General features: G+C 41.4%; 1 protein-coding gene across 3 annotated transcripts in view; it reads right to left on the bottom strand.

Moving 5' to 3' along the window:
• LOC110561939 (ABC-type organic anion transporter ABCA8B-like) overlaps positions 1-7,475 on the bottom strand; it is a 70,109-nt gene extending 62,634 nt beyond the window's left edge. Inside the window, exon 1 of one of the 3 annotated variants that reach the window (XM_060386487.1) lies at positions 7,413-7,475. The gene's annotated coding sequence lies outside the window, so the exon portion shown is untranslated. The remainder of the gene's footprint in view (positions 1-7,412) is intronic. The other 2 variants (XM_060386491.1, XM_021658540.2) reach the window with 2 other exon arrangements.
• Between the last annotated feature and the right edge of the window lie 6,318 nt (positions 7,476-13,793).

Genomic DNA, 13,793 nt, shown 5'->3' with positions numbered 1-13,793 from the left:
GAGGAAGAGGCCTATGACTGAGATATAAATTGAATTAATTAATAAAAATTTATTGTCTTAAAACTATATGTAGACAGTAAAAAAGATTATTGTGAAATAATTTAACTATTGTAAATTTCCCCTGCCTGATCCTATCATCATTACCATAGTTATTTATTTTCTTACACAATGTGACAGATGCCTACAGCAGATTAACATATAATAGAAAAGGACAAAAGCACCCCACCACCACCACTCCAGAGGTAGATATTAGCTTTGATTTTCAAGTTATACATATGATACATTTGTTTACTATGTGTGATGTGGTACCATATGTATTAAAACTTCAGAATATGTTGTCTTTAAATTTGTATGTCAAAGTCAGAATGAGTCATTTTAAAGGCCTTTTTCTCTTCATTTTTATCATTTTAAAAAATGTAGTCTTTGAAACTTTCACACATGTATACAATGCATTTTGATCATAGTCAAGCCCCACACTCCTTCTCTAATTTACCCTAGAGATCCCCTGTAACATATCTCCTTCCAAACTTCATGTCCTCCTTTTATGTCTTCCTCCTCCTCCTCATCATCATAATCATCATCATCATATCACCGAATCCAACTGCTGTCTACCTGAGCATGGATGCTGCACACACACACATGAGCACACTGCATGAAACACCGCCACAGGCCTGCCTTGCCATCCAGAAACCTGTACCAAGTTTACGCTGCTCTCAGCCTTCATCAGAGAAGCTTATTGCAGTGAGGAGTGGATAATTCCGGCTCATAACTGCTGAAAGTGCTGAGAATAGGAAAAATAAGCAACTGGGAGAACTCAGTCCAACATGGGACAGCTATATTAGCTCACATAGCCCTAAGGGGAGAGAAAAGAAATGTTAAGAGCTTGTGGATGGAGAGGTCTGTGTGAAATGCTGTCCTCTGGGCACAGATGTTGTACCGTACAGAAGCTGTGGCGACCTGCATACGACTCGCATAAAATTAAGAATTCTGTCACGGACTCCTAGCAGCACGCGGCTCATAACTGTACTTTTTAGAAGCTCCACCCAGGAGAATCGAAACAGATGCTGCGACAAGCAACCAAACATGGGGCAGAGCTCGGGGAGCCTTAGGTAAGTGTGTGTGTGTAGGGGGGAATAGAAGGACCCCGAGGGGACAAGAATTCCATAAGAAGATCAACAGAGTCAACTAACCTAGCCCCACAGGAGCTCACAGGGACTGAACCACCAACCTAAGAGCATGCATGGTCTGGACCTAAGCCCCCTACACATGCGTATCTGATGGGCAGCTTGGTCTTTATGGGAATTCCCTAACACATGAAAGGGGAGTCATATCTGTTGCCTGCTTTTGGATCACTTTCCCTTGCAGGGCTGCCTCTCCAGGACACATAGGAAGAGGACATGTTCAGTCCTGATGATATGGATTGGCTCCAGATAAGGGATAAGAGACGGCTGTATCTCTCTTGTTGCATGCTAATTGCTGGATCTAAGTCGTTGGCAGAAGATGTACAACCAACTTCTATTTCAGTTTGTTTCTTTGTTCTGTTTGGTTTCTGAGACCGTATCTTCTACGATAGCCCTCAGTGGCTTCGGCGTGTAGCCATCTTCTTGTCTCAGCAAATACTAGCCTCTTGTCTCCAGATACTGCGATTACAGGAGTAAATCACCACACCTGAAGGGAAAAGTGTCTCCTCAGAACCCCCAAGGCCAAGTTCCCAGACGAAGTGTTCAGCACAAAGGATATTTATTTGCCCCAGAGGGACAGAGGGCAGCCATAAGGGACAAAGCCAGGTAGAGGAAGGAGGGAGGAAGGAAGGAGAAGGGAACGGAACAAAGCAGAGGGAAGAAAAGGGGCAAGAGAGAGGGGTATTTGTTCCTGAAGGGGACATAGTATTGCCTCTAGAGAGGAGACAAATGTGGCCCGTAGGAAAATGACTGTTTATATTAGGATGAGATGTTTACTTGTAGTTGGGCATGTTAATTAGGGCAGCCAAATGGGGCTTTTGATTGCTGGATTTCAGTACTTTGATAGTTGGATCTTAGGAGTCAGCCTCAGGAGGAGGAAGTGGCCAAATAAGGGAATAGATGTTGGTGGCTACCTTTAGGAGTGGATTTTTTTTTTTTAACAAGGCAGCAGGACAGAGGGAACTGGGGAGAATGGCAAGGCCTTCCAGAGCCATGCCTGCCATCATGCTCGAGCTGTTTTCCAAATCAATTGAGCAAAATCTCAGGAGAAACACAATGAAAACAGTTTTAAATCTTATTTAAAATGTTCATTATCTTTCAGATTCTTAGTTTAGTGAAATAATTTATTTTTAACTCTTACTGCCTTAACAATTTCAATTCTCTATTTTACAGATATTGGGAACACTAAATCTTTCATCTTTTTCAATGGAGGTTAATGATAAGCAATAGCTAAGGAGCAATTCAGTGAGTTAATAGTTTTTTGTTTTTTTTTTAATTAGGATGGATCACAAGAGCAAATAGGGCTTCTTTTGTGACCTCTTTCTTACCCTCATCTGTGACTTCATCTGGCTATATTTAGAACTTAAAATATTTCACCAAGGTAATCTGCGTGGGTGCATCCTGTGTGGAGTGTAGTGCTGTGGTTATCACACGTGTGAATGTGTTAGGAGGCCAGATGTCAACCTTGGCCATCATCCCTCTGGCACCATGCCCAGATGTATTTGTATTTGGCATCAGGTATCACTGACTTGGGATTCATCAAGTAATCCGGGCTGGTTGGCCGGGGAACTCTAGGCATCTGCCTGCCTTTCCCTCCTAAGAGCTGGGAAACAGTATATGCCACCACATCTAGCTCGTTTGTTTCATATAGGTTCTAGGGATTGAACCCATGTCTCATCCTCTCAAGGCAAGCACTGTACTGATGGGGCTTCTCCCAGGCTCCATCAACTTACCCTTTTTTTCTTCTTCTGAATATTCTCCTTTATCATGTATCTTCCAGGTAAAGTAAAATGCTGCTTTAGATGCACACAAGACATTTAATGTTTCCGTTATATTTTTTCCTATCAATCATTTCAACATTTAAATTATTAAAACCTGCTGAGCAAGTGCAAAACTTTGGAGGTATGTCTATATTTTTATCCGCATTCTAAGTAGATTGGAACTTCAGGATCATAAATTCAAATATAGCCCTGACTAATTACTGACATCCAAAGCTAGATGGGATACAGATAACACCATCTCAAGGGAATTAGTGAAAATATGAAAAACAAAACCCGATCCAACAACCTACCACCCTTTCAAACACAGTAATACGTGAATAGTATGATCACACATGGCCCAATACTTAATAAACAATGGACCACTTAGACAATGAGCATCCCATTCTCTACAGCGCAGCAGAAAAAAGTACCCCTCACAAATAGTGCAATAGAAGAACAGAAACCACAGGAGGACCATAAGAACCTCCAAATAAACTTCAGTAAAAGTATTTACTTCACATACTGCGCACTTGAATAGCTACTCAAAAAAAAAAATTCAAAATACAAAAGCCCATGAAGTTATATATATATACCATAAAGCTTCAGTGATCATGGTAAATTATGTATATGTTTCAAGGCTATGATGAAAAAGGGATAAAACAAGATTTTTTTTTCTTAAAACAGAAGACAGTTGTGGTGTCCAAAATCCAAATGATTTTGTCTTTACCAAATCATTTAGATAGGTGAAGTTTTCTTTTTTCTTTCTTTTTTTTTTTTTTGTAAGAGTTCTTTCCTATTTCTTGTCATCAAAGTGATATATATGAATTTAAAATACTATTTGGGAGCTAGGTAGATTGCCCAGTAGTCAAGACAAGTTATTCCCAGGCAGAGCCAAGGTCACGTGGCTGACCATTTGCTTTAATTTCTGCTATGAGAAGATCTTATACCTCTGGCCTCCTTGGGAACTGGCATCCACATGCACACAGCCATGTCCATGCACAGACACATTAACATCACATAATTAAAGATAAAACAAATCTCCAAATAAACAATCTCCACTTATAATGTTTTTTCTCCTGCAACAGTTTCTTCCTAGAACCCAGATGATGTTAGTATCTGAAGACTTATAGAATTTTTCCTCATCATGAATTTACTCATGTGAAGGCAGGCATGTCGGCTAAAGGCTTTTACACACTACTGATATTGGTAGAATTTCTCCCCAGTGTTTCACTCATGTCCTCAGTGATGCCGTGTACATGTTAAATTCGGTAGTGGTTTGGGTGGGAAATGTCTTCCAAGCCTTCAAACATTTGAACACATGGTCCCCAGCTGGCGGCACTGCTTAGGGAGATTCAAAAAATGCTGCCTGGCCGGAGGAAGTGTGTCACTGGGAGGGTGTTTTGAGAGCTGAAAGCCTCACATCACTTCCAGTTCCCACTCTGTGCTTCACACTGCAGGGTGAAGATGTGAGCTCTGAGCTTCCTGCCTCGGCTGCCATATTTGACCCCTGCTGCCATGTCACCCTGTCATGATGAACTCTTATCCCCTTGGAAACGTAAGTCAAAATAAGTTTGACTTATTAAGTCAACGTAAGTCATTCGTTGTCTTAGAGGTTGTGTTTTAGCACAGGAACAGAAAGGGAACTAATATGTATCCATAACGTTTCTCCACTGTATGGGTTATTTCATATAGTTGAAGGTAAATTAGCCATCTAAAATGTGTACCTGATTGTTTGTATTCATGGGGCTTGGGCTCCATATGAGTTTGTAGGTGCAAACAATGTGAAGAGGGACATCAAAAGGCCTGAACACATTGTTTACAATTGTTAGTTTTTTTTTTCTCCTCCAGAATAAATAATATTGTGTCACTGATGGGAAGTGTGTTGACTAAAGATCTTACCACATTCTTCATAGTCATAGATTCCCTTCAGTATGAGTTCTTTCACATTCTCAAAGACTACTTTGCGATGGAAAGGCTATCCACATTGCTCACACACTGCTAAGGGCTTGCTTCCTTTATAAATTCTTTCATGTAATTGAAGGTAACTTTACATGCAAAAGCTTTTCCAATTTTTTACATTCTTATAGTTTCTCTGCAATATTATTTGTTTTGTACCTTTGAAGATTACTGTGATACTCAAAGTCTTTACTGCATTGATTACATTCACAGGTTTTCTCTCAAATACAACTTGTTTCATGCCTTTGAAGATCACCTCTGTTTCTTGCCCACTCTCCTTTCTCATATTTCTTTTAACAGATGCTGATAACTAATAATTATCTAACACTCAAAATTTTAGTTTTGTGTCTCATGGTGTAGAATTCAATATTTAGTATAAGAAATTATCCAAAAAGGCTGTGAATTTGTAATCCCAATTTCTGAGATAGAAGCAAATGGATTATGAGTTCTGAGTAAGCCTCACCTATGTAAGGAGACCCTGTTTAAAACAATAAGAGGAGAGAGAGAGACAGAGAGACAGAGAGGGATAGAGGACAAAGGTACTGGGATGGGATTTTGAAATTAAAGCCGAGAATATTGTCATGACAGAAATCCATGAGACATACAGAAGTTAGTGGGGGGCTGATTGTAGAGTCCTACAGTATTGGAGAATAGAAAAAAAAGAATGCACCACCAGGTACAAGAGTGTCAAGCTCTTGAAAGTAACTGAAGGAAGAGTTGGTATGAGTATGAAATCAGCACATGGCACTGGATAACCAGTGGCTTCAGCAAAAGCTCAGAAACACGTAACAGGTCACCAGGGGAAAAAGCCATGGGGTACTTTGCTTAGTTACAGAGATCTCTGTATTATCCCCCCAATAGAACAGAAAACTCTAGCATGATAGTTGGAGGGACTTATAATGCAGTTGACTGCCACAATTAGCCAATGCTAAGGCTTGCTTTACTGTCAGCCAATTAACACTAACTCATAAGAGATTTAACTACAGGGAGGTCGGGCAAGCTGGCAGTGGCTGGGAAAATTTGGGATCCTAACACATAAGATGTGGACATTAGGGGTACACAAATATGTCAATTCTTCAAATCCTGTGACCACTCTGAATTTTCAGAAGTGATACACCCTGCCCTATTTATGTTAGCATTTTCCCAACAATGAAAAACTAACACAGAAGCTTCTTCCCTGGGACACATTAAGATCTGTTTCCACTTCCTATCTTCTCCATTGGACTATACCCAAGTTTGAATTGCAGTGTAAAATGGCCAGGGACACTTTGGACCTGATCACAGGTAAAAGTAGCTATGAAACAAAGAGGCTATAGGACTTGCCAACTTGAGTCAAGGAAGGATATTACAGGGAAGACTGGACTACGGGGATCCAGACCACCAGCCTTCCAGAGAAGAGGTCATGTAAGGCATGGTGACTCATGATGGAGATGGTTTATTATCAAGCAACACAGGTTCAGAGGTAAGAAAGGACCATCAGACAGATAGTTTACTTGTCAACCCTTCAGCACTCTCCAGTGACTCCCGGCATTCCTAATGCCAGTTCCTCGTGTTGTGGTGACCCCATCCATAAAAATTACTTTTGTTGCTAACTTCGTAACTGTAATTTTGCTCCTGCTATGAAGAGCAATATAAATATTTTTTGGAGGTCTGAGTCTGCCAAAGGGGTAGAGACACACAGGTTGAGAGCTGCTGGTCTAGATAAACACTTCTAGATGCTTTCCAAGAAAATGCGAAGACACTATAGAAACACAAAGTGGTTGAGGAAGCTAAACTACTTAAATGAGGCTCGAGAGAGCCAGGACACCGACTTTGACAACCAAACATGAACAAGAAAGAGAACGGTGTAAACGCTGTCTTGAGTGACATGCCTATTTTCACCCAGTTCTGTACCCTGCTTATGAAGAGGGCACACTGAAAACTCTCCTAATCGGTTACTTCCTTACCTCTGCTGCGCCAGCCAAGGTGCACCTCTAATTTTTGTTAGAGAAATAGAATTCTCAGAGAAATATTTGACACCCAGATTCCAAGTGAGGGTCTGTAGCTGCTTGAAATAGACTCAAAAGATAGAGACTCTGAAAAGTCTACATTAAAAAAAAAAAAGGCTATTTTCTTGACCACAGAGGTAATGAGATATTATAAACTGGTATACCAGGTGGATGGAGACATATAGCCCAGGCAACTAATAAAATTAATGATAGTTCTTATGTTGGAGTGGGTTCCACTAATTCCCAATCCATTATTATACTGTATTTATAATGATTTTTTATATGTTCAGATGGGTTTCTTGCAAAGTAATCAAATGACAATATTATATCTGTGGTCTATAGTAATCCTATATATGGTTATATCATGATTCAGGCAGAAGTGAACTTCCTGCCCTCCCGCAAATAGCTTCTGTTTAGACAAACACTGAAACAAGATACCTTCTCAACATATGCTGACTCTCAATGATTATTTTTCTGGTGATGTCTCTCAGGAAAGCCTATTGGATCAGCTCGGGGAACAGCCTCACCTGATCAGAGGACTTCTCTCCCACTGTAATAATCTTTGCAACAACTGAAGTTTTTGAAATTATATTCGCTGATCCCACTGTACCTGGTTTTCTTTGATTCTTTGTTTTCCTCTGTGTAAATGATTTACAAGGCGTTGAGTAACTCTGCTTTGCGTCCCATGTCCTCTTGCAAATGTTCAACAAACCCATGAACTTCAAATAGAAGTTGACTGGGTATTTGTGACTTTGGGTAGGATGTAAGAGATTGACTTAGATCATTGATTTCTCTGTGGGATGTGTGTGTGTGTGCTATTTGTTGTTTCTTAGGCACTTTCTTTCTTGAGACAGGATCTCCCACTAGCCTGGAATGACCAGCAAGTCCCAGAGTTCTGCCTGTCTCCTCCTTCCTACACTGAGATTACAAGCGTGTACTAGCATCCCTGACTTTTTCACATGGCTTCTGTGTGTCAGACTTGTAGGTCAAGCACTGTACTAGTTGACCTACCTTCCAGTTTTAGATCACTGTTTCTGTAACAACTATATAAAAAACAGGCCAATCTTATCAGAAACCGTAAACGCAAACAGATAACAGAGTAAGCTTTTCAGGTGTACAAAGAATTTAGTCAATGTAGGCCTCCCACTAAGCAACAATAAATACTAAATTGAAGACAAAATAGACTACTTCTTGGATAGCAAACATATCTGAGAGAATTTGGCATGCAGTAAATACTGGCCAGATAATGTTAATCCTAGACTGCCACAAAATAAAACAAGGTAACTAAAAAAAAAAAAAAAAAAAAAAAGCACGGTATACATGAAATGAAACACCAAGATATGCCATTAGTCAGAAAGAAGGTAAGAATTGAGAAGAAAAAAAAAAAAAAGAGGAGTAAGTACATAGGAAGTAAAAAATTTACATGTAGTAGGTCTATTCTGCCACTTCAATAATTATGCTACCTATAAGTAATTCAATTACTCTAATCATAAAGTTGCTTCACAGACTTAAATTTAGGGATGCATGATATAAATATATGCTATCAACAGTAACAAAGAAATAAACAAATTAAATGAGAAAAACTCCTTTGAATTTAAAGATTCAAAGGTGTAAGCTAAAGAATTAGGGAAAGATGTATCAGATACAGTCAGCACGGAGGCCTTTATGAGCATATGGAAAGTGAATTTGGGGATCAGTGTTACTGACTGACATACATAATATTTTTTTGACTCTATAAAGGTTAATTCACTTAAAGCAGAACTCTGCTTAGGCTTAACACTCTAGCTCCACAATCCATGAATGAAATAAAGTAAAATGACCTAAAGGGACAATAAATAAATCTGTGTTTAAATTTTTTTTTATTTTTCTGTAATTGATAAAACCAATGGATAAGAAGTAAGGAGATTGGAGACTTGAAAAATACATCAAAGTTCCTGAATAAACTGCATTGAGAAGAACAAACAAACAAAAGATCAGAAAGAAGGAGAGGAGGACCTCCCCTATCAGTGGACTTGGGGAGTGACATGCATGCAGAAAGGGGGGGAGGGTGGGACCAGGAGGGGAGGCGGGAGGGGCTTATGGGGGGATACAAAAGGAATAAAGTGTAATTAATAAAAGTTAAATAAAAAATTTAAAAAAAAGAAAAATACATCAAAGTAATTTGACTATTTGGCCTTTTATTTTATTTTATTATTTTATTTTATTTTGTTTTCTGGCTTTTTATTAAACACACTAGGTAAAAAAAAAATCCCATAAAGAAATGGAAATTATTTTACAGATGTAATGAAATTAGCCTAGTTTCATTTCTGCTGTAGTGATAGAATATCATGTGTAAAAGCAACTTCAGGGGGAAGGGGATTTACTTTCAGTCACAGTTCCAATCACAGCCATCACAGCAGGGAGGCTGAGGCAGTACAAGAGCACAAGTGTAAAACAGCTGGTCACAGCCCATTCCTAGTTAAACGCAGGGAGGAGTGAATTAGTGCATACATTAACCCTTTGCCACATTTATAGAGTCCGGGATCCCCCTCCAAGGGAATGGTGCTTCCTTCCCTGAGCTGGGTCTCCCCACATCAGTTAATATTAGCAACCAAGACAACCCCCCACAGACTGTCTACAGCCCAGTCTAATCAACAGCCCTTCACTGGTGACTCACTTCTCAGATGATTTAGGTTGACAATGTAACTAACCATCACAAGACTGTATGTCCCAGCAGAACTATAATGAACCCATGAAACAAATATCAACAAATTAAAACCTTCAAAATACACTTTTAATAAAAAAGAAATTTGAATGAATTTAAGGAAGTAATATGCCTAAAAAATTCTCAAGTAATTGGAATATAAATACATGTTCTCAATGATCTACATCTTAAAGTACATTTTTTTTTCAATGCAGTTTATTCAGGAACATTGAACAATCCTCGGACCCCGGGGAAAGCCAGCCCACAGCTTAAATAGCCTCTGGGTAGCCAACCCAGGCGTGCCACGGGGGCAATGCAGATAGGTCCACATACTTGGAAGCAGGCCAGATCCTCAGCCTTAGCCAAATGTGGAGTTGTTTGTGACAGAGAGCACTCACCATCGGGAAGGTGGAAGGCGGAAACCAGCTCCATCTTTAAGGCATAGCATTCCGCAGCTCTCTACAGTTCCCCCTTTTTGTTTTAGATGCATCAGGCAAGAGTAGAGGTCTGATCTCTGATATTAGAAAAAAATTGGGACTTTGTACCGATGTTCGTTTAGGTGTCATCCACCCAAAGTACATTTTAAAAAGAAAACATTGCCAGGCAGCGGCGGCATGCGCCTTGAATCGTGGTACTTGGCCATGGGCGCCAGTAAGTCGTGTCCAAACCCTAAAAATCTTATCCCGCGGCTGGCAGTAGTAGGACTGCTTCCTCCCTGCTCTGGGCCTGCATGTCCCTGCACGCGAATCCTTGAGACTTTCATCTCTGCCACCCTTGAGACAGTCATATAGCCTGGTGGCCAGGTCTCAGGTTAAACTCCCTCTCTCCCTATGTCCAGCAAGTACCTGGAATTCCTCTTCATGCAAAGGAAGCATTACCAGCACCTGTGACCCCGGCCAATAATGTACACCCACTCCAAACATCCCTACCCATTCCCCAAGTTTTAGATAGCCCTTCTTTCCCCCAGTGAAGAGAGCCATTTCACTGGAAACCGTCTCTGGAAAAGGCTGTTTCTCCCACACTCAATGCGAACAGAGATCCTGCCAAACCCACCCTCCCTGGCTAAGCTTCATTGCCTCCAGCACGGCCTGGTATGCAATGGTGCCTGGATACCCCGATGGGAAAAGCAGACCGGGGGTGGCACTTGGGAGGCAGAGGCAGGTGGATCTCTGGGAGTTCAAGGCCAGCCTGGTCTACAGAGCCAGCTCCAGAACAGCCAGGGCTATAAAGAGAAAACCTGTCCTAAACAAACAAACATTTCACTTTGTGTCACCTCTCAGGTATGTTCCTGCCCCATGATGCCAAGCTTCAACTTTTCTCCATGACCCCTTCAATTCAGTGTCCACTGAAACTAAGGCTTCACCTTCCTCAAAGGCCCCTGACAGTGCTCAGCTGCTCTCTACAACCCCTTCCGTGCCTTCAAACCATCACCACCCAGGGAATTCTTACTCATTTGCCACAGTCAGTGGCTAGCACCAGTCTAATCCTGAGGGAACCTATAGCTGGACTTTTGGCTGCTTTATGGGTTCCTATTTCTACCACCCTTTTCCACCCTTTTCCACCCTTATTCCTTCCAATACTGGGTAGAATAGAAAGAAGGCTAGAGGGGAAAGGGGGTGTCGATATTTTTAGCTAACTTCCTGCTGATTAAGGGAGTCAAGTTCCTTGGGGCACAAATTTGATAGGTTGTAGTTTGTTTTTATCACATTAAATTTTTCTTCTCGTTACTTTGCAGATGGCCACTTGACAAACTTCAGCAACAGCAACCAACTGTCGATTAGCTCCTTCTGTTGGGGCTCTAGCATTTATATATCCTCTGGGAAGTTTCCAGAAATTCAAATGTCATACACTTGCCAAAACTATCTGCAGCTAATATGCCTCTGCTAGAGCACCTGACAAATAGTCAGCTTCTGTGGACAGTCTGAAGCAGCCCCACATCCCATACCTGGGATTAAAACAAAAACATATTCTCATAACATTTCCATGTTTCTAAAGAAAACAGCATTCTCCCCACAGAAATGCCTCTCAGAAGATTCTGCCTCAATGATACTGATTGTCTCTTAATCACATTGGTTTTCATCCACAACTGACCAGAACCATAGATTGTTTTTTTCTCTCTCTCATATGTTACATCCTGACCACAGGTTCTCCTCTCTCCACTCCTCCCAGACATCCCCCTCAGATCCACTCCTCTGTTTCTCTTCAAAAAGAAAGAAAGAAAGAGAGAGAGAGAAAGAAAGAAAGAGGGAGAGAGAAAGAAAGAAAGAAAGAAAGAAAGAAAGAAAGAAAGAAAGAAAGAGAGAGCAGATCCCTCAGGGACATCAACAGAACAGGGCATAACATAATACCTTACATTAAAACTAGGCACAAATCCTCATCTCAAAGCTGGAAAAGGCAACCCAGTAGGAGGAAAAGGGTCCCAAGCACAGGCAAAAGAATAAGAGGCACCCACACACTCACTGCTGGGAATTTCACAGGAACACTGAGCTACACAACCATAACAAATACACAGAGCACCTATCTCAGACCCACACAGGGTCTGTGTCTGTCACTCCATGAGCCCCTACGAGCCCTGCTTAGTTGGTCCTGTTGGCTGTGTTCCTCTGGTGTCCTCTACCATCTGGCTTCCATTATTCTTCCTCCCACTCTTCTGCAGGGTTTCCCTGGCACAACTTAGTGCTTGGCTGTGTGCCTCTGCATCTGCTCCCATCAGTTGCTGGTTAATTCCTCTCTTATGACAATTGCACTAGGCACCAATCTATGAGTATAGCAGAATTACATTAGGAACCATTGACTCTTTTTTTTTTTTTTTTTTGCTAGTCATGTTTGATTCTATCCTGGGTCTCTGAGCTGTCCTGCCTCTGGTTCCTGGAAATCCAGGCTGTGTCAGATGTGGATTCTCATGGTGTAGGCCTCAAGCTCTCAAATTGGACCAGTCATTGGCTGTCAGTTCCCACAAGTTCTGTGCCATCATTACCCTAGCACATCTTGCAGGCAGGACAGATTATAGGTTGAAGGTTTGTGGCTGGGTTGAGGACTCAGTACCATGTAGGATCCCTACATGGCTATAGAAGATGGGCAGTTTGGACTCTGTGTTCCCCATTACTAGAAGGCTTTGTGAGAGTCATCCCTGTAGATTCCAGTGAGTTTCCACAGTACCAGATTTCTACATCACACCCAAAAGCCCCCCCCCCAATTCCAGTCATCTCTCCCGGCTCTCTCTTTTTCTCTCTTGCCATCCCTCCACCCCCTGTATCATCACTCCTGTTCACATTCCCACCTGCCCTCAGTCCACTTGCAAAATCTATTCTATTTTCCCTTCCCAGGGAGATACATGTGTTCCCCCTTGATACTTTCTCTTTGAGTTGGTGGGCTACTTATAAGTAAGTGCATACCACTTTTGTCTTTCTGGGTCTGGATAACCTCACTCAGGATTATCCTTTCTAGTTCCATCCATCTGCCTGCAAATTTCAGGGTGTCGTTGCTGTTAACAGCTGAATCGTATTCCGTTGTGTAAATACACGGAATTATTTTATCCGTCTTTCTGTTGAGGGACAACTGGGTTGTTTCCAGTTTCTGGTTTTTATGAACAAAGCTGCAATGAACATGGTTGAGCAAATGTCCCTGAGGTAGGATGGAGCGTCCTTTGGGTATATGCTTAAGAGTGGTATAGCTGGATTTGAGGTAGATCAATTCCCCATTTTCTGAGGAACTGCCATATTAATTTACAGTGGCTGTACAAGTTTGCACCACCACTAGGAGTGGAGGAGTGCTTACTGCATATCCTAGCCAGCGTCAGCTGTCACTTGTGGTTTTGATCTTAGCCATTCTGACAGATGTAAGATGTGTGGAGATAATCTTTTTGTGCAGTCTGTAAAGGTTGTCTTTGTATTATCCAAATGGTGACTTCTGTACCAGCACAGAGCTGAGTACTGTCCAGACTTCGGCACTGTTACTTTTGTGAGGCATCACATGTCTCACTGTTTTGTAAACACACTTCCCTCACCTTCTGATTGGTTTTAAAAAGAGCTGTTGGCCTATAGGAAGAAAGGAGAGGAAAAGTGGGCAAAGATAAAAACTTGTAGAAGAATTGAGAGGTGCGAGATTCCCCAGACAGGCACAGAGGAAGGAACAGTGCCAGGGCTGAGAGACTGGGAGGTAACAGGCCACAGGACAAACAATAAATGAGTTAATTAATATATACAATACAGATGGGAAGCAGCAT

The sequence above is a fragment of the Meriones unguiculatus genome, chromosome 7 (genome assembly GCF_030254825.1).
Source record: "Meriones unguiculatus strain TT.TT164.6M chromosome 7, Bangor_MerUng_6.1, whole genome shotgun sequence".
Taxonomy (NCBI): Eukaryota; Metazoa; Chordata; class Mammalia; order Rodentia; family Muridae; genus Meriones; species Meriones unguiculatus.
The sequence above is the reverse complement of the archived record's forward strand: the minus strand, read 5'-3'. Positions and strand labels throughout refer to the sequence as shown.